Here is a 20,563-nt window from a genome sequence, read left to right as displayed (position 1 = left end):
ATGGGGCAGAATCGATCAAGTGCAAGCAAGAGGTTAGCCATGTACTGCTGGTGGATCGATCCGACAAAGTTTGGTTGATTCAGTGCTTCGTCGTCGCTGCCGGACTGCTGTGGGATACGAGGATTGATGTGGGCTGTGGTAGACCCGAGGAGGAGGGGCTAGAGGAGGGAGAAGAGAACACGCATGAAGCCATGAGGGATCAATGGTGCATCTATATTTTTCTTAGGGATGGTGCGTGTACAATTTTTTCATATTTGGTTGGAATTGGACCGTATACTATCAGGACTCTATCACGGTTGCTTATTTTATCTAAACTATAGCTTTAATACCCGGTGGCTAACTTTATGTGTTTTATGAGAATCAACGTGCCCGCTCAAAGCTTCTTTTTAAAAAAACCAGGCACATATCTAATCTAATTAGTAAAAGAATATTAGATTTGGGTCCTACATATATATGGCTTGATCTCCACCGTAATAATTCGGTCCCACCAAAGATGAACGGTCCTTAATTACTAATTAACGTGGTAATATATTGGGAATCTGTAATTAGTATAGGTATAGATAGATAGATAGATAGATAGATAGATGCCGTTCATACCGAGGCTTGGTATCATTATGCCGTTGGATCAATTGTTACCTTGGTTGCGATGATGATCGCGTTTGTTTTCGCATTGAAATGTTTTACATAGTTTCAATGTATGGTTTAATTAATTAGATGCTCTGGAGAGCTATATGTTGTTAGATGAGAACTATGTATGTACTTTGGTTTTAATGTGATGATGAACTTCCACTAGTAGAAAAGGGGGCAACGGTCCAGGCCGGGTCAGCCCATTAGTCCCGGTTCAATCTAGAACCGGGACAGATGGGGGCATTGGACCCGGTTCGTGAGCCCAGGGGGCCGGCCGGGCCACGTGGGCCATTGGTCCCGGTTCGTCTGGACCTTTTGGTCCCGGTTTGTGGGACGAACCGGGACCAATAGGCCTGACTCCTGGCCCACAACCATTGGTCCCGGTTCATGCCACGAACCGGGACTAAAGGGTTGGCCCAGAGTTTAGTCCCACATCGCCAACCGAAGGGCGCCCACACCTGTTTATAAGCCCGTCCCTCTCTGCGTTGTTGAGCTCCTCTCAAAGTGAAAATAGATGCACCTATAGAGGAAATTGGACCTAAATTCATAAATAGAAATTAATTATGAATTTATGTTTAATTTTCTCTATAAGTGCATCTATGTTCACTAACAGAGAAGTTTTTATTTTTCGTGACCTAAAATAAAAAAGAAATCACTAAAAAACTATAAGTATTTAGTTCTAAGTAGAAATGAAAAAATAAATAGCAAAAAAGAAAAAATGCCTATAATATTTGTTATGACTAACTAAAATTACCAAATTGAGTAAAGTTATTCATAAACTAGTGATTCACACAAATTTTAAAAAATTCAAATTTAAACTATTCAAATTTTGAAGCTAATGGCACTAACAGAAAATTTATAATTTTTGTGACCTAAAATAAAAAAGAAATCACTACAAAAAAAAAAGTGCCACCTACTATTAAATAGCAGGAAAAAGATTGACTCAAAAATCAATTTTAACTATTCTACAAAGTGTTTTCACACAAATTTAGTAAACTAGTGATTCACACAAATTTTAAAAAATTCAAATTTAAACTATTCAAATTTTAAAGCTAATGGCACTAACAGAAAGTTTATAATTTTTGTGACCTAAAAGAAAAAAGAAATCACTAAAAAGCTATGAGTATTTAGTTCTAAGTAGAAACGAAAATATAAATAGAAAAAAAGAAAAAAAATGCCACCTACTGGGCCAGCACGGCCTGAATACGACTAGAAACCCAACCATGGGCCAGGATTCAGGCCCGCAGCAGGCCCAGTAGGCCCACAGGCATTACAGTGTCCAATTAGGCCCATAAGCCTGCACTTCAGAGGAGTTCAAGAGGGAAGAGGCAGCGGAGCTTATAAACAGGTGCTGGTCACTCTCAACTAGCGAGGTGGGACTAAACTCTCACCACCGCGCCAGCTCAAGGCCATTGGTCCCGGTTGGTGGCACCAAAGGCCGCCGCTTCCCGCCCTTTGGGCTGCCGAAAAGTGGCCTTTGGTCCCGGTTGGTGCCACCAACCGGGTCTAAAGGGGGCATTCGTCCCGGTTTCTGTCACGAACCGGGACCAATGCTTCGTCTATATAAGTAGCACTTGCGAAAATTTTGGGTTCAGTTCGTTCTTCCCCGCCCGACGACGCCGCCAGGCTGCGCCTCGCCGTCGCCCTTGCCTCCGCCGCCGTCCCGCGCGGCCGCAGACGGCGTCGCCGCCCCGTGACCCCTGCCTCCTCGCCGCCGACGCCGTGCCCCTCACCGTCGCTGTCGCCGCGCGCCCCCTGCCTCCTCATCGCCCGTCGCGCCGCGCCCCCTCACCGTCGCCATCTCCGCGCCTCTCACCGTCGTCGTCGCCGCACCCCTCACCGTCGCCGGCCTCCTCATCGATCGCCGCCCCGGCCCGTTGCGTAATTTCCTAATTTAGTGTGTAGTTAATTTAGATGCGTAATTTAGGATGTAGAGTTAATTAATTGAGTTGTTGTAGTTAATTTAGATGCGTAGTTTAGATGTATAGTTAATTGAATTGTTGTAGTTAATTTAGATGTATAGTTTAGATGCAAAAGTTAGAATTTTTTACTGTTCATACATTTTTTTGGTGATATTATTGTTGCATATGCAAAAGTTTGTGTGTTCATATATATGCAAAGAATATGTCAATTTGTTCATAGAATTTTTATGAATTTTTTTTGTTGTAATTTTGTTCATAGAATTTTTATTTTGTTCATAGATTTTTTATGATTTTTTTCTGTTGTAATTTTGTTCATAGATTTTTTATGATTTTTTTTGTTGTAATTTTGTATAGAATTTTTATGATTTTTTTTGTTCATAGAATTATCTTTGTCAATTTACGTATATGTTCATATTTAGAAGAAGAGGAGAGGAATAACAGGAGAAATAAATAAGAAGATGAAAAAGAAGAAAAAAAGAGGAGAAGAAGAAGAAGAAGGAATAATAGAGGAGAAGAAGAAGAACTTCTTCTTTTCCTCTATTATTCCTTCTTCTTCTACTTCTTCTTCTCCTCTATTATTCCTTCTTCTTCTTCTCCTCTTTTTTTCTTCTTCTTCCTCTTCTTATTTTTGTTGTCGGGTATGTCGTTGTCGATATACCCCCCTCCCCGATAACTTTTAGTAATTAGTACTACTTAGAAAGTGTTTAATGGACTTAGTTAGAACTAGGTAAACTTGTTTATTTTTAGTAAGTACTACATTATTCTATTTATAGTAAGTGCTTAGTAGTTGAACTAGTTGATTTAATAAAACTGGTTTATTTTACTATAGAAGTAGTTTATTTTTAGCAAGAAAATTAATAGAAATAGTTTATTTTTTTAGTTAAAGCAATTATTCCCGCATCGACGTGGACGATGCCTATCCCGCATCCTCGTCGTCGAGTCGGCGGAGGACGACACCTGCTTGACCAGATGGGCCATGTCCGGGACTGGGCTCCGCCGGGGTGGTACTGGGAGGCGCTACCTTCCGGGGGGCATAACTTGGTGAGGAGCCAGCCCGTCGTCGACCCGATCCTTGTTTAGTGGCGGTCGTGTGGGCCAGTGACTGTGCCGAGGCTTTCGGACACCGCGGAGGTGGTACGTCACGGTGTCAGCGAGGAGGACCAGCACGTCCGTCGCTACATGGTTGCGTTGGAGGGCAGGTTCGAGAATACCTGGCAGGTTCTTCAGGGATCTCACTGGAGCTATGATCCTGTGATGGTTCCTTCCCTTTGGGTGTCCACCGCCCGCGCCGATACCCGTCGGGCGCTACGGTTCTAGCTGTACTGGCGATATGTATGATAGTATTCGACGTGTATTAGTGATAATATTCGATGTACGGACACATGGAGATGATGTAGTTTTTCTTATAATTGAATGCATCCTAATTTGAATACTACTTTATTTTGCGATTTGATTTTTCTTATTGAATGCTCAAATTGGAGAGCACTATGCAAGGCATATGCATATGATTAGTTGAATAATAATGATCTAATTTAGTCTTTGAATTATGAACGTATAGGAAATGTCATCATCGGACGACGGAATTCTCCCGGGGGAGTGCGACTGGTGCTACGACGATCGAGGTTAGTGCGATAGGCCTCACCTGGACGATGGTCGGAGCTTCAGCATTAAGCTCGAGGAGACCTTCGAAGTTGAAACGGTACGCAACGACGACAAGTGTTTTTTTCATAATTAAGCATGACTTCAACTATTTCAATGTGTAATTTTCATCTTTTACAATTCGAGTATAGTTTATCCCATGCCATGCAAGACGCTATGTCTTGGAGAGGATGGATTTTGAAGACCATGAAAATTTTGAAACGAAGAAAATTCACCTAAGGACCCATCATGATGTGGATTTTGAAGTAAAGTTGTATAATGCTAAGAGCGTAATCCATTTTGGTTGCAAAAATTGGGAAGCATTTTGCAAATTGTATGGTTTTGATGAGGGTATGCTTGTCACCATGGATCTTGGTGATCCTGAAATCGAGCAAGACAATATGGACATTTGGGTCCTTGTTGATACGCCTCCAGTTCTACCGCTATGTGAGTTTCTCAAACATAGTTAATTATTAACTAATTTATATTGTTCATTTCAAAATAGTTGACAGCTTATTTCCATTGTTAGCTTATTTTGAAGTATCAAAGAATGTGCAGAAGATGGTAGATAGAACTTACTACACCGATGGCTCTGAGTTAACTTACAAGGAGAAAACTCATCTGGTTGGATTTTGTAATGATCTTGAGAATTACAATATCTACAATCGAACTCCTCAACATTATGGTCAATACGTGCCACTAGTGCACGTGTTGAACTACGGTAACTACCATGGAGATACCCTGGTAAGATTTTTTACTATTACGACATCCGTGCATCTTTTTGCATACTTCTAAAACTAGTACATCATTGCTAACTACGAAGTTATTACTATGTTTTTCAACAGAGAATCCCAGAGGATTGTGTGCCTCATTTGATGTATCAGAATGGTGGCAGCCTTCATGTTTTGAACATATATCCAGGTCATCCTACGAATCTCAACTGTCCATAACGGATTTCTAGAAGAAGTGGAGACATGACAATCAAAGAATGGAAAAAATGTATGGACAGTCGTAATGAGCTTCTTGGAAGCAAAAGGAAGCGAGGCGCAAGAATTGGAGACAGGATGATCTCCATTCTTCATAATGGAGAGTCAGGGTCTATATTGTTTTATGCTATTTTACCTTAAGTGTGTTTAGGTCCTACCTGATACTGATGATCATGTGCTAAGAACAATTATGTAGGGTTGGGTTCGATGACTATGAGGATGATGATCGTATGACTTATTATTAATAACGAGTAGAAGTTGTATGATGATGCTTGATTAGTAGGACTTGTTATTATATATGATGATGTATGATGCGAGCATGCATGAGTTATTATATATCTCAAGATCCCAAGGATGAAGATATAAGAGAGGACACTTCTCTCTATATTAGCTAGCTAATAACAACCTAAAAATAACCCCCTAAACCCCTAAACCTCAGCTCCAGCCAGCTGCTGACGCGTGGAAGCATTTTGGTCCCGGTTTATGTAATCAATCGGGACCAAAGGCCCCCCTGCCTGGGCTGCCGGCAGCGGCCACGTGGAGCCCCATCTGTCCCGGTTCTGGTTTGAACCGGGACTAAAGGGGGGAGGTATTGGTAACAACCCTTTAGTCCCGGTTCATGAACCGGGACAAAAGGCCCTTACGAACCGGGACAAATGCCCTGTTTTCTACTAGTGTTCTATTAATTTGGTCACTAAATTATCTATTCATGATGTTCTGTAATGGTTTTTGACACACTTAATTATACTAGCTGAATGCCCGTGCGTTGCCACGGAACAATAAACTTAGACATGAGACATTGCTAAAAAAAATCAAATACATTTTCATTCATATATGTTTTGAGAATAGAGTTGTATGTGCCATACATGAATTTCTTGCAATCAATTCAAAACAAATCAAACATATATCCCTTCCATGTAGTTCTTTGGGAAGTCAATTCGCTGCATGCAAGAAAATTAGAAAGTAGGTACTCCCTCCGTCCGGGTTTATTAGGCCTAAAGACAACTTCTCTTAGACCAAGAGACATAGTAATTTGCTCACATTAATTTTTTCATTCCACTCCCAATGCACTCTCTCACATGCATGCAGCCAATGAAAAAGCACACATGAAGTGTATTAATTTTCCAACCATGGCACCAACAACAATGGCTTTCAATGCAACCAATGAAATGGTTGCATGCATGCACCTTTCCAAAGCGAGGCCTTATAAAAAGGGACATACTTGTGATGCTAAGAGGCCTAATAAAGCCGGACGGAGGGAGTAGTTGGCTAAGGTTTAAAATGTAGAACCGGCAAACTTGATTATATGCATGCTCATAGTTTCCTGTCGATCGAGTGTTGCTCCTCTAGTTATTGAACATCTGATCTCATTGCCAGCCTCTTGGATAAGTAGATTCATTTGCAAAAGCTTAGCTTCTTAGTGTCTGAATTCAGGAGGAACTGTACATAAGTACTTGGGCTGGTGTAGTAGCAGTACACCCGTAGCATGTTTTCCACTCATATCTAGACACGACATAATGCTTGCTATCTTTGAACATTGTCCATTCTGCAAGGCTATTTGACTGTTGTCAATATGACTGCACTTGGTGGCATTGGTATTGGTACCAACAAAGGAAAGTGATTTTTACCAATTCATTATCTCATCCTGAAACAAACCATGTGGCAAACAACTGAAAAAGCACATCTCACTTCAAAATACTTAAACTATATTTGTTCCTGATTTAAAAAAATACAAATTTTATATGTGATGAGTCAAATATAAAAATTAGCCCATTTGATACACTGCAATCAAAGCCCTAATATTACACATCAACTTTCAGTTACTCTGAACCAGAAGACTGGTTACAAACTGGTCAAAGAAGCAAACAAAAGAAAAACTCATCACTGAAACAAACATATGAATATGATTTAAACTTCATTATGCAGTTACTATCTTTCGCTCCAAGGATGTTGAGAATCATATAAAATATGGTTATGGTTTATCTATATTAGCAAGACCACAAAAGACATCTCACTTGAGAGTACCACAAAAGTCCAAAACAATTGTTCTCGGAGGGCTCTTCCCGGGGTAAACTTTTTCCTCCTGCACTATGAAATAAATTAAAATTTCTCAACAGTTTTTCAATGGCACGAGAGTTTTAGTACTATCCTCCTAGAACTAATTTTGGTACTATCATGTTTGTTACTAACGGCAAGTTAAGAGGAGGTCATAATATACTCCCTCTGTTCGATATTAGTTGTCGTTGATTTAGTACTTGAACTAAATCAGCAATAACTAAAAAGGAGTGCCGAAGGCTTCATGTAACTTCAGTATACACTCAAAGTTTGAAACAAGATTTATCTTCTATTTCTTCATGCAGTTGAATACATTTCGCAATCACCAAAAATAATACGGGCTTAAAATAGACTATGACAACCATAGAAATAAAAAAAATGGGAAATATTTTTGTCCTTACCTTGATACCTCAGCAGCCAAATTACTATTCCATTGCCAAACACAACCTAAAGAATGAATCACATTACTGCTATAGTTGGTGAGATGTTGTCAAGCTTAGTGACAAATAAAAAGATCAGAATGTACCATACCTTCAGCTGGTGACCTCTTGGAGTTAAATAAAGATAATTTCCAAAACGAAAAGTGAGATGTTGTATCTGGTGCCTCACCCAAATACACTTATGTTCGTTCTCTTGCAAGAACTGTATATATTCAGTAGCCTGCAATAGAAAATGGTGTCAAGAAAACCCAACTTAATAACCTTCTAGGTGTGTGCCATATTACTTTTATGAAAACCAGAACAAAGTTATTTATGTGCATCTCTAATTAGAACCCAACCGAAATTAATAAAATCTCTGAGGCGAAGAACACATACAAATTAATGGACTAAAAAAATAGCAGGATTGAGCAGAACAACCCCACTGTTGCTTGTTGGAAAGGGTATTAGGGTAATCATTAAGACTTTAAGGTCGATCTATCACGAACCAAAGCCTGCACAAATGGTCCAATTCTGTACAAAAAATCAATACAAACTACCGTTAACTAATACCTCAGGGAGCACTTTGAAGCAGGGAAAATATCATGACAGCTTTATTAACATGATTCTCGACAAGTCGGGTATTATACATTTTTCAAGCTTGACCTCAAGTCGACCGACCAAAAGCTAATTCAAATATGTGATTTCAGAATCCGCTCTATTTGCTAAAAATGGAAAAGCAAAACATGGATTATATCGATAACCTTTAAAATAGTTATTTTACATTTACATGATAGCTTAGAACTACTTAAATTAGCACGATAAATCTAGATAAAATAGTGAAAGAGAACTCACCAGCCTTGCTAGTTCTCTCTTTTGGTTGCCCACAGATCTCACAGATTGTTAGAGTTCACCAACGATTTGCTTGTCCAAGTAGTATAGAAATCATAACTCTACTTTTCTTTGAGCAGTAATCGTAACTCTACCTAGCCAGGTGATACATGTAGCTCCTAGGTTGTATCAACGTGAGTTGAAGAAGTATAAACAGCAAATATCATTATATGCCAGTGTGTGCGTGTGTGTTGCTAGCTAGTCCATCAACAGAATCCACCTGCTAGTCGATCAATCAATCCATCGACTGGATCCATCTCAAGGCAAAGCTAGCTATCTACGTTGTTAGCTGATTCAGTCCATCCCAAGGCAAGCCAGGTTTGCTCTGTGTTCGTTTTGCCATCGGCCGAAAGCGCCGGCCAAGAGGAATATTGGCTCACGGGCACTTAATTAACCGACCAGAACGAAGGAAAGGATCGAGATGCACGCACCTGTGACAGAGTCCTGACGGGGGCAAAGGGCTTAAGTCTGAGCTGTTTGCCTTCTACGCGTCCTCGTACCCCATCTGCTCCGCCCCATGTGTCCTCCCCATGGCCGCCTGCGATGAAGACGACCCGTCGAATTCACATAACGGACGCACACCCTCGGACCCTCCTCGCATAGTTCACGCCTGCCACAAACCCAGATCGTGGAAGCTGACGGCCGTGGAAGACGTCTTGGAGCAAGTGGATGGAGGGCGGAGGCAGAACAGGACTCAACAGCGAGAAAGCCAGATGGCGAGCCGTCGGCCACCTTCGCCACGGCCGAGTCGAGTTAAGTTTCTCGGGAGAGATTAGATTGGAATCGAGGGGGTGGAGGGAATTGAGACGGAGAATAGATGATCCTCATGCAGATGGGAGTGCGGGGCCGGCGGCGACATCCACGGCCAGGACCGCAGCCACGACGACCAGGAGAGGACGATGAGGGGAGCAGCGGCGGCGAATTTCTCGAGAGCGGAGAGATTGGTTGGGCTGTTTCTCTTTTCTTTGGGGTGAGGGGAGATGGAGGATGGGACGTGTGTTCGTGGGTGGGTCGTGGGCTCTGTTTTTCTTTCCTTTCTCTGTGCTGTTTTTTCGAAGCGGTGGGTAGTTTTCCTGATTTTTTTAACGTACGAAGGGTGGGGGAAGGGGTACGATAGGGTAGAAGGTCAAACCATCGAGGAGGTCGAACCATCACGACGTTCGATTCTCCTTTAATAGTAGAGATATAACGCATGCAGATGAACCGGCAATGGATGTACGGTGACAGACACACCTCCGAGTACATTAAGGGCGTGCATGAATTTCTCGAAGCCGCTGAGGCAAACAAGCAGAATGATTTTATGTGTTGTCCATGCCCTAATTGTGGGAATACGAAGTCTTACTCTGACCGGAAAATCCTTCACACCCACCTGCTTTACGAGGGTTTCATGCCACACTATAATGTTTGGACAAGGCACGGAGAAATAGGGGTTATGATGGAAGACGGCGAAGAAGAAGAGTACGATGACAACTATGTGCCCCCTGAATACGGTGATGCTGCAACGGGGGGAGCTGGTGAAGATCAAGAGGAACCAGACGATGTGCCCAATGATGCTGCAACGGGTGAAGCTGCTGAAGATCAGGAGGAACCAGACGATGTGCCCGATGATGATGATCTCCGTCGGGTCATTGTCGATGCAAGGACGCAATGCGAAAGTCAAAAGGAAAAGCTGAAGTTCGATCGCATGTTAGAGGATCACAAAAAAGGGTTGTACCCCAATTCCAAAGATGGCAACACAAAGCTCGGTACCTTACTGGAATTGCTGTAGTGGAAGGTAGAGAATGCTGTGCCTGACAAAGGATTTCAGAAGCTACTGAAAATATTGAAGAAGAAGCTTCCAAAGGATAACGAATTGCCTGACAGTACATACGCAGCAAAGAAGGACGTATGCCCTCTAGGATTGGAGGTGCAGAAGATACATGCATGCCCTAATGACTGCATTCTCTACCGCGGTGCATACAAGGATCAGAACGCATGTCCGGTATGTGGTGCATTGCGGTATAAGATCAGACGAGATGACCCTGGTGATGTTGACGGCGAGCCCCCCCAGGAAGAGGGTTCCTGCGAAGGTGATGTGGTATGCTCCTAGAATACCACGGTTGAAATGTCTGTTCAGAAACAGAGAGCATGCCACGTTGATGCGATGGCACAGTGAGAACCGTAAGAAAGACGGGAAGTTGAGAGCAACCGCTGACGGGTCGTAGTGCAGAAAAATCGAGAGAAAGTACTGGGATGAGTTTGCAAAGGACCCAAGGAACGTATGGTTTGCTTTAAGCGCGGATGAGATTAATCCTTTCGGGGAGCAGAGCAGCAATCACAGCACCTGGCCCATGACTCTATGTATGTATAACCTTCCTCCTTGGATGTGCATGAAGCGGAAGTTCATTATGATGCCAGTTCTCATCCAAGGCCCTAAGCAACCCGGCAACGACATTGATGTGTACCTAAGTCCATTAGTTGAAGAACTTTTACAGCTGTGGAATGGAAACAGTGTACGTACGTGGGATGAACACAGACAGGAGGAATTTAACCTAAAGGCTTTGCTGTTCGTGACCATCAACGATTGGCCCGCTCTCAGTAACCTTTTAGGACAGACAAATAAGGGATACCATGCATGCACACACTGTTTGGATGACACCGAAAGTATATACTTGGACAGATGCAGGAAGAATGTGTACGTGGGCCATCGTCGATTTCTCCCGACCAACCATCAATGTCGAAAGAAAGGCAAGCATTTCAAAGGCGAGGCAGATCACCGGAAGAAGCCCGCCATGCATACCGGTTATCACGTACTTGCTATGGTCAATGATTTACACGTAATCTTTGGAAAGGGTCCCGGCGGACTAGCTGTTCCGAATGACGCTGAGGGACGCGCACCCATGTGGAAGAAGATATCTATATTCTTCGACCTACCCTATTGGAAACAGCTAGAGGTCCGCTCTTCAATTGACGTGATGCACGTGACGAAGAACCTTTGCGTGAACCTGTTAGGCTTCTTGGGCGTGTATGGGAAGACAAAAGATACACCTGAGGCACGGGAGGACCTGCAACATTTGCACGAAAAAGACGGCATGCCTCCGAAGCAGTATGAAGGTCCTGCCAGCTACGCTCTTACGAAAGAAGAGAAAGAAATTTTCTTTGAATGCCTGCTTAGTATGATGGTCCCGACTGGCTTCTCGTCGAATATAAAGGGAATAATAAATATGCCAGAGAAAAAGTTCCAGAATCTAAAGTCTCATGACTGCCACGTGATTATGACGCAACTGCTTCCGATTGCATTGAGGGGGCTTCTACCGGAAAACGTCCGATTAGCCATTGTGAAGCTATGTGCATTCCTCAATGCAATCACTCAGAAGGTGATCGATCCAGAAATCATACCAAGGCTAAGGAGTGATGTGGCACAATGTCTTGTCAGTTTCGAGCTGGTGTTCCCACCATCCTTCTTCAATATCATCGCGCACGTCCTAGTTCATCTAGTCGACGAGATTGTCATTCTGGGGCTCGTATTTCTACACAATATGTTCCCCTTTCAGAGGTTCATGGGAGTCCTAAAGAAATATGTCCGTAACCGCGCTAGGCCAGAAGGAAGCATCTCCATGGGCCATCAAACAAAGTATGTCATCGGGTTTTGTGTTGACTTCATTCCTAGCCTTAAGAAGATAGGTCTCTCTAAATCGCGGTATGAGGGGAGACTGACTGGAAAAGGCACGCTAGGAGCGGACTCAATAATATGTAGGGACGGGCATTCTTGGTCTAAAGCACACTACACAGTTTTACAGAACTCTACCTTGGTGACCCCGTATGTCGATGAACACAAGAACAGTCTGCGCTCCAAACACCCAGAGCAGTGCGATGACTGGATTACATGTGAACACGTCAGGACTTTCAGCAGTTGGTTGGAAACACGTCTCAGAGGTGACAACACTGTTTGTGATGAGTTGTACTTGTTTCCAGGGGACAATCTTTGACTGTATTGATTTACAAAGGATACGAGATAAATGGGAATACATTTTACACGATTGAACAAGATCAAAAGAGCACCAACCAAAACAGCGGTGTCCGCTTTGATGCAACAACCGAGAGGGGAAAGGACACATATTATGGTTACATAGTGGACATATGTGAACTTGACTATGGACATGATTTTAAGGTCCCTTTGTTTAAGTGCAAATGGGTCAATCTTTCAGGAGGCGGGGTACAGGTAGACCCACAGTACGGAATGACAACAATGTATCTAAAAAATCTTGGGTACACTGACGAACCGTTCGTCCTAGCCAATGATGTGGCACAGGTTATCTATGTGAAGGACATGTCTACCAGACCGATAAAAATAAAGGATAAGGAAGCGAATACATCATACGATGAGCCAAAGCGCCACATAGTTCTTTCAAGAAAAAGGGACATCGTGGGAGTGGAGGGCAAGACAGACATGTCTGAAGATTATGAAAAGTTTCATGAAATTCCTCCCTTCAAAGTCAAGGCTGACCCAAGCATCCTGATAAACGATGAAGATTATCCATGGGTACAGTGCAATAAGCAAATGACACAAGCAAAGAAAAAGTGAAGACTTTCTCCCGCAACTATTATGAAGATATACCATGCCAACTTTGTAACAAACGAGTATGATACCATTCTCCGTTTTGTACATGCACATGCTATGCCAACTTTTTCAGAGTTCATTTGAAATGCTTTAATGTCTTATGGTTTGGCCCTCGTAATACCATTAATCACGGTTCGCTCCTTGTCAACAATGTTCTAACTATTCTAATTTGAAAACTAATGGCACTAATAGAATGTTTATAACTTGTCTTATGGTTCGAAGAGTTCATTGTTTTAGTAAAGTTAATCACAAACTTGTGATTCACACAAATTTTAAAGAATTCAAATTTTAACTATTCTAATTTGAAAACTAATGGCACTAACAGAAAGTTTATAATTTTTCTAAAACTAAAAGCAAAAAGAATTAAAAAATAAAGCAAAAAACAAAAGAAAATAAATAATGCAGAAAACAAAACAAAAAAACTGAAAAAAATAAAAATAGCAACAATAAGTATTTTGTTGTTAGTAGAAACAAAATAAAATAAATAAAGCAACAAAGAAAACAAAAAAACAAAAAAACAAAAAAAGTGTTTTCAAATTTGAAAACTAATGGCATTAACAAAAAGTTTATAATTTTTCTAAAACTAAAATCATAAAGAATTAAAAATTAAAGTAAAAAACAAAAGAAAATAAAATAAATAAAGTAACAAAAAAACAAAAAAACAAAAAAGTGCCACCTACTGGGCCCCCACGGCCTGAATACGACTAGAAACCCATCCATGGGCCAGGATTCAGGCCCGCAGTAGGCCCAGTAGGCCCACAGGCATAGCAGTGACAATTAGGCCCGTAAGCCTGCAATGGAGAGGAGCTCAAGAGGGGTGCGGCAGTGGGGCTTATAAAGCACTGCGCACCCCTCTCAACTAGCGAGGTGGGACTAAACTTTCGACGCGGGCGCAGCAGCACAAGGGCTTTGGTCCCGGTTGGTGGCACCAACCGGGACTAAAGGGGGCATCGGTACCGGTTCGTGGCACCAACTGGGACCAATACCCGCCCTTTAGTCCCGGTTGGTGCCAGCAACCGGGACCAAAGGCCGCAGCTTCCGAAAAGTGGCCTTTCGTCCCGGTTAGTGGCACCAACCGGGACTAATGCCCACCTTTAGTCCCGGTTGCTGCCACGAACCGGGACTAAAGGCTCTGCTATATAAGTTCACACTTAGGAAAATTTGGCTCTCATCTCGCAGTTGCCGCCCCCGGCGACGCCGACGCCGCCAGGCTGCCCCGACCCTGCCCGCCCCGGCCCGCCCCCGTCGTCGTCGTCGCCCGCGCCCCTGCCCTGACGCGTGCCGCCCCGGCCTGCCCCCGTCGCCATCGCCCGCGCCCTTGCCTCGACGCGCGCCGCCCCGTCCCGCCCTCGCCGTCGCCCGCGCTGGCCCCTTCCCCGACGCGCGCTGCCCCGGCCCGCCCTCGCCGGCCCCTTCCCCGACGCGCGCTGCCCCGGCCCGCCCTCGCCGGCCCCTTCCCCGACGCGCGCTGCCCCGGCCCGCCCTCGCCGTCGACCGCGCCCCCTACCATGAGCGCGCGCCCACTGCCCCGTCGCCATCCTCGCCGCCGACCCCGCGGTCCTCCTGGTCCGACCGGCACCCTCCCTAGCTAGCTTTTTTTTTCATATAGTTGCTTTTTTTCATATATATGCTTGTTTTTTAAATATATGTATATATGTTTTCTGTGTATATATATGTTCATGTATATATTCCAAAGTTAGTTTTTTAGAAAAATTAGGATTTTTTTCTGTTCATAGATTTTTTTGGTGATATTAATTATTGAAAATATGCAAATGTTTGTATATTTGTATGAACAATGAATTAGGCAATACTACTTCATGTATTTTTAAGAAGGAAGAAGAAGAAAAAGAATGAGAGGAAAAAGGAAATAAGAAGAGGAATAAAGGAGAAGAAGAGGGGAGAGGAAGAAGAGGAGAAATAAATAAGAAGAAGAAAAAAGAAGAAAAAGATATTCTATTTTCTCTTCTTCTCCTCTATTCCTTTCTTCTTCTGCTCTTTTTTTTCTTTTTTTTCTCTTCGATCATCTCCTCTAGCTATTCCTTTCTTCTTCTCCTCTTTTTATTTCTTCTTTGTTTTCTTATGTTTTATCGGGTCTGTCATCGTCAATATACCCCTCCCGATAACTTCAACCCGAGGGGGGGTCGATATACCCCGGCCCTCCCCGATAATATTATTTTCCCATGTACGTATGTCGTGTCGATATAAACTCCCGATAACTTCAACACGTGGGGGGGGTCGATATACCCGCTCCACGATAACATTATTTTCCCATGTATGTATCTCATCGTTGTCGATATACCCCCTCCCGATAACTTCAACACGAGGGGGGGTCGATATACCCCTCCCGATAACTTCAACACGTGGGGGGGGTCGATATACCCCCTCCCCGATAACTTCAACACATGGGGGGGTGGGTCGATATACCCGCTCCCCGATAACATTATTTTCCCATGTATGTATCTCATCGTTGTCGATATTACCCCCTCCCGGATAACTTCGACAGTGAAAACTCTCGAGGACACCCAAACTAATATATCCACGTGCTGTCATGTTTGTGTAATAATTGCGGGACATAATCTTAGACGGAGGTGATGTCATGTCGTGTTTTCTTAACGACAATGATGGTCTGGAAGAACAGCAGGGTGAAGAAGCAGGTCCGGAAGAACAGCAGGGTGAAGAAGCAGGTCCGGAAGAACAGGGTGACGGCTCCGGTGACCAAACAGAGTCCGGCCAGGTAAAAATATTAGTTATGCCTGTGCTGAGACTAGCTAATTGATGCATTCATTCTTTTGGTATATACACATATTAATTAACTGTCGTCTTTCTTCTTTTTTCTAGCCCTCTGGATCGAGCACAACTTCGGTAAAGAGACGAGGCCCGAAGAAAAAGTTGTGCGAGGGTGAAAGGTTTGAGATCACAGCAATCGCGCGCGACGGCCTACCGATTGAACCCATCCGGACAAAGGATGCATGTACTGCTCAGTGCGGGGTTCTTGTTAGGGACAAGATCCCGATCAGCATCCACCAATGGTTTAAGTCGGGTAAAGAAGACCCTGAGGTGTCTTATGTCAATGATATGAAGAAAGATGATCTTTGGAATGAGCTGAAGGCAAATTTGACCCTACCGCCAGAGGAGGATCCAGAGAAGCCGGTTATAGAGCAATTAATTAAGTTTGCTTCTCTTAAGAAGATGCAGAGCTATTCAGGAGGTGGAAGAATGAGTTGAAAAGGTTTGTCGACAAAGAAGAGACACCACAATTCATCGGCAAATATGAGAAGATCAGAGATCAATGGCCCGCATTTGTGGCCCACAAGACATCGGATAAGAGTAAGAAGATGTCGGAGACAAACAAGCAAAATGTTGCGAAGAAGAAGCTTCACCATAGCACGGGGTCAGGTGGCTACCTCAAAGGCCGGCCTAAGTGGGCAAAGGCTGAGACTGATCTGCTTGATAAAGGGATCAAACTAGAGACAATGAACTGGCCAGACCGTTGCCAGACTTGGTTCTTCGGGGCTGGCGGATCCTTGGACCCTGTAACAGGGAAGTGCGTTTGGATGGACGAGCAACTTGGCATACCCTTCAAGAAACTTCGGTACTATATTGATGCAGCGCAGAAAGGGACGTTCTTTCCAGACAGAGAGAACGACGAGCTCACAAAGGCCCTCGGAAATCCTGAGTACACTGGACGGACACGAGGCACGCCAGGCTCCATTCCGTGGAAGGCTGGGTTTCCGGACGTAGTCGGTTACAAATGCCACAAGAGGAGGAAGAAAATGCAGCAGACTGAACTGCAGGCGCTGCATGCAAGGGTACAAGTGATAGAGGAACGAGAAGCAAATCGCAGCAAATGACTTGCCGAAGCTTCCCCTGAAGCTACCCCGCCATCTCAGCGGAGAAGCAGCGTGGCTTCCACCGAGCTACTTCAGCCGAAGCATGTCTTGATGGCTCCTGCCAGCTATCCCGTGGATGCTATCATGGAGTCTCAAAATTGCCACCTTATGACGCAATGGATTAATATGAAGGTCAAGGCAGCTGTTGGCTCTGTTTTTTCCTAATGAACCCGGCGCAACTTTTCACTGCCGGCCGATTCCAGAAGGATATGCTCAGGTGATGGTGGATGAAATAACAGAGGTATTTGAGGACCTCCAGCTTGACCACCCTACCGGAGAAGGGGAGACTCGGCTGGGTTCTTCTCGGAAGACTCCATGCCTATGGCGGAAGGAGCTCATCAACCTTCTGAACTGGATGCCTCCGCCTCCTCCTCCTCCTCCGGCGAGTCAAGGCACTCCGCCTCCTCCACCGGCGAGTGACGATCAGGGCACTCGGCCGACTCCTTCTCCGGCGCATGGCGGCACTCTGCCTCCTTCTCTGCCTGCGCCGGCACGCCCGAGCAGCCAGCCTCCTCCTTCTCTGCCTCGTCAACAAGGGCGGAAGAGACCCGCCGCCGCTCCGGCAGCTGCTCCGGCGCGTCGTAGTCCTTCTCCTCCACCTCGTAAGTAAGTAAAGAAGACAGCCGCTCCGTCTGCTCGGCCGGCGTCTAGCAGTACAACCAGAGGCGGGAGGACATACAGATTCATTCCTTCTCTGAAGACTCCAGAGAAGTTACCATACGAGAGGACCCCAAAGGAGAACGCGAAGATCGCGCAAACCGAAGTGGATGACTGGTTTCAAGGGTTGAAAGCAAAGAGACATCCACCTCCAGAGGAGAAGGTAGATCCAGTGAAAGCGAAGCGCACTCTGGCTGCCCTGGCAAAACCACCCAAGTCTCCGCCGAAAGGCAACTATGAGCGCATTATTGGAAAGACTTGGTCAAAAGCGGAGCGGTCGGGAAGTACAGTCAGTGATCAAAGGATGAAAGAACGACGAGCAGTTGGGAAACAAATTGCCCAGCTCGGCGAATAAGGGAATCAATCATGCCCCCCGCTCAAGGTGCCTAGCGACATCGTCGATCCGAGGATGGTGCCCGGTTATAGAAATCTTGGAGATTACCTGCCCGACGTTGTACATTATGATTTCATGGACGTGCAGATTCACAGATACGAGTACGGGAAGCCTCTCGTGAAAGATGAAAGATCTCTATCAACGATGATGCGAAGATTGCATGATTTGTACTTGAAAATCTGCAGAGAGTCTGGGGGAGGAGTACTTTGTATGTGAGAGTTAAAAAGGAGCATGACCTCGTTGGAATTGATCTGTTGCCTATTCCATTTGAGGAGTTCTATCAGTTTTTCAATCAATTGGCCCTCGATAAAGCAACGGTCACCTGCTACTGTCTATAAGTACTACTACTTCTATCATTAAGTCTCTCTATATAGCTCAGCTCTTTCATTGCATGTATTTATAATTATCCTCACTATATTATGCAGATTGAAGATCGCCGAATTGAAGAAAAGACAAGTCGGTGATATTGGGTTCATTAACACATACCTCATAGATGCAACTGAGGTTGAATTTCATGCCGCAGATACTGAGGATAACTTACTACGATCATTCAAAATAAATGAAAACAAAGATATAATACTCTTTCCTTACAACTTCAAGTGAGTGTTACTGTCTTGTGCATATTCGGTTTTCCTTATATATTAGTCCAGGTTATAGTAATGTAATTGATGAGTTATGCATGCGTGCGCAGGTACCAGTACATTCTCCTAGAGATTAGGCTTGAGCAGGGAGTAGTAACTATCTTGGACTCTAAACGAAAAGATCCCCAGGAGTATGCAGACATGACTCAAATGCTCGAGAAGAAAGTTAAATCGATCATTATCCACGATATCAGCAACTTTGTTTATTTCTGATATCAAGTAATTGTTTTCTTTGTTTGGCAGGGCTTGGAGAAAATTCACCAGAAAAGCTTCGGGACTGCCGAAGGAGCTGCAATTTAGACACCCGAAAGTAAGTACTATAGTAGCATGTTCCGCGCATCTCCTAGTGATTCAAGCGCTAATTTCATCAATACCATTTGGCATTCTTGCTTATCAGTTTGATTGACCTCTATTTCTTGTAAAGTGGTTGTGGCAGGACAAGGGAATGATTTTTGTGGATACTACAATTGCGAGTCCATCCGCCACACGACCTGTGAGCGGGGCTACTCTGACGAACAATATGAAGTGCGTAAATAACAATATTCACAATTTTATTTTATTACCATCATTTGTGTTGAGTTTCATTCATTCATATATATATATATATGTATTGACCCCCTTCTTCAAATTAGCTGTTTCAGATGCGAGATGAACTCCTACCACCAGATCGCATGCGAGCAATTCAAGAGGAATTGGCGGCATTCTTTCTTGACCACGTGATCGCTGAAGACGGAGAATACTATGTGGACCATGCGTCCGTAATTTAGGAGATTATATTTGTAAGATATAATTATTGTATATATGTAGCCGGTAGTGTCGGATAGATATACGAGAACTTGTTGTTCGACCAATCTCTCAAAGAAGGAGAGGTTGTCGATATCACTTCTCTCTGTATGCATATATGTCCATGACGATCTTCTGTTTCCTTCGTTTGCTTACTAGCTAGCTAGCGTGTCTAGTCCTCTCGTATGTAGTATAGTACATACCGTCGACCAAGCACGGACATATATGAAATACCTTAATTAACCCCCCAAAACCCCCAACCCCCCCCCCCCTTCAAAAAAAACAAAAACCACAGCCATAGAAATGCTGACGCGTGGATGCCCATTTGTCCCGGTTGGTGCCACCAACCGGGACCAAAGGCCCTCCTGCCTGGGCTCAGCGCGCAGGCCACGTGGAGGCCCATCTTTCCCGGTTCTGGTTAGAACTGGGACTAAAGGGTCAGGGCATTAGTAACGACCCTTTAGTCCCGGTTCAGGAACCGGGACAAAAGGCCCTTACGAACCGGGATAATAGGCCCGTTTTCTACTAGTGCTGGCCCATGACCATTAGTCCTGGTTTGTGCCATAAACCGGGACTAAAGGGTTGGTCCTCGTTGCGGTCAGAGTTTAGTCCTACCTCGCCAACCGAAGGGCGCTCACACAAGTTTATAAGCCTGTCCCTCTGTGCCTTGTTGAGCTCCTCTCAAAGTGAAAATAGATGCCCCTATACAGGGAATTTGACCTAAATTCATAGTGAATTTCAGAATTTATTATGAATTTAGGTTGAATTCTCTCTATAGGCGCATCTATGCTCATTTTTTTAGTAAAGTTAATCACAAACTTGTGATTCACACAAATTTCAAAGAATTCAAATTTTAACTATTCAAATTTGAAAACTAATGGCACTAAAAGAAAGTTTATAATTTTTCTAAAACTAATTGCACTAACAGAAAGTTTATAATTTTGGTGACCTAAAAGCAAAAAGAATTAAAAATTAAAGCAAAAAACAAAAGAAAATAAATAATGCAAAAAACGAAACAAAAAAACTGGAAAAATTATTTTTATAGTAAAGTTAATCACAAACT

General features: G+C 43.8%; 1 long non-coding RNA gene across 1 annotated transcript; it reads right to left on the bottom strand.

Annotated features, from left to right (window-relative positions):
* Positions 1 to 7,275: 7,275 nt before the first annotated feature.
* Positions 7,276 to 9,216, bottom strand: LOC125533098. The gene is made up of 3 exons (XR_007294188.1): positions 8,967 to 9,216; positions 7,760 to 7,888; positions 7,276 to 7,675 (listed from the first exon to the last, which is right to left on the bottom strand). It is a non-coding gene; the product is annotated as an uncharacterized LOC125533098 (long non-coding RNA).
* Between the last annotated feature and the right edge of the window lie 11,347 nt (positions 9,217 to 20,563).

Source organism: Triticum urartu, chromosome 1, assembly GCF_003073215.2.
Source record: "Triticum urartu cultivar G1812 chromosome 1, Tu2.1, whole genome shotgun sequence".
Classification (NCBI taxonomy): Eukaryota; Viridiplantae; Streptophyta; class Magnoliopsida; order Poales; family Poaceae; genus Triticum; species Triticum urartu.
This window is presented reverse-complemented; position numbering and strand designations above follow the sequence as displayed.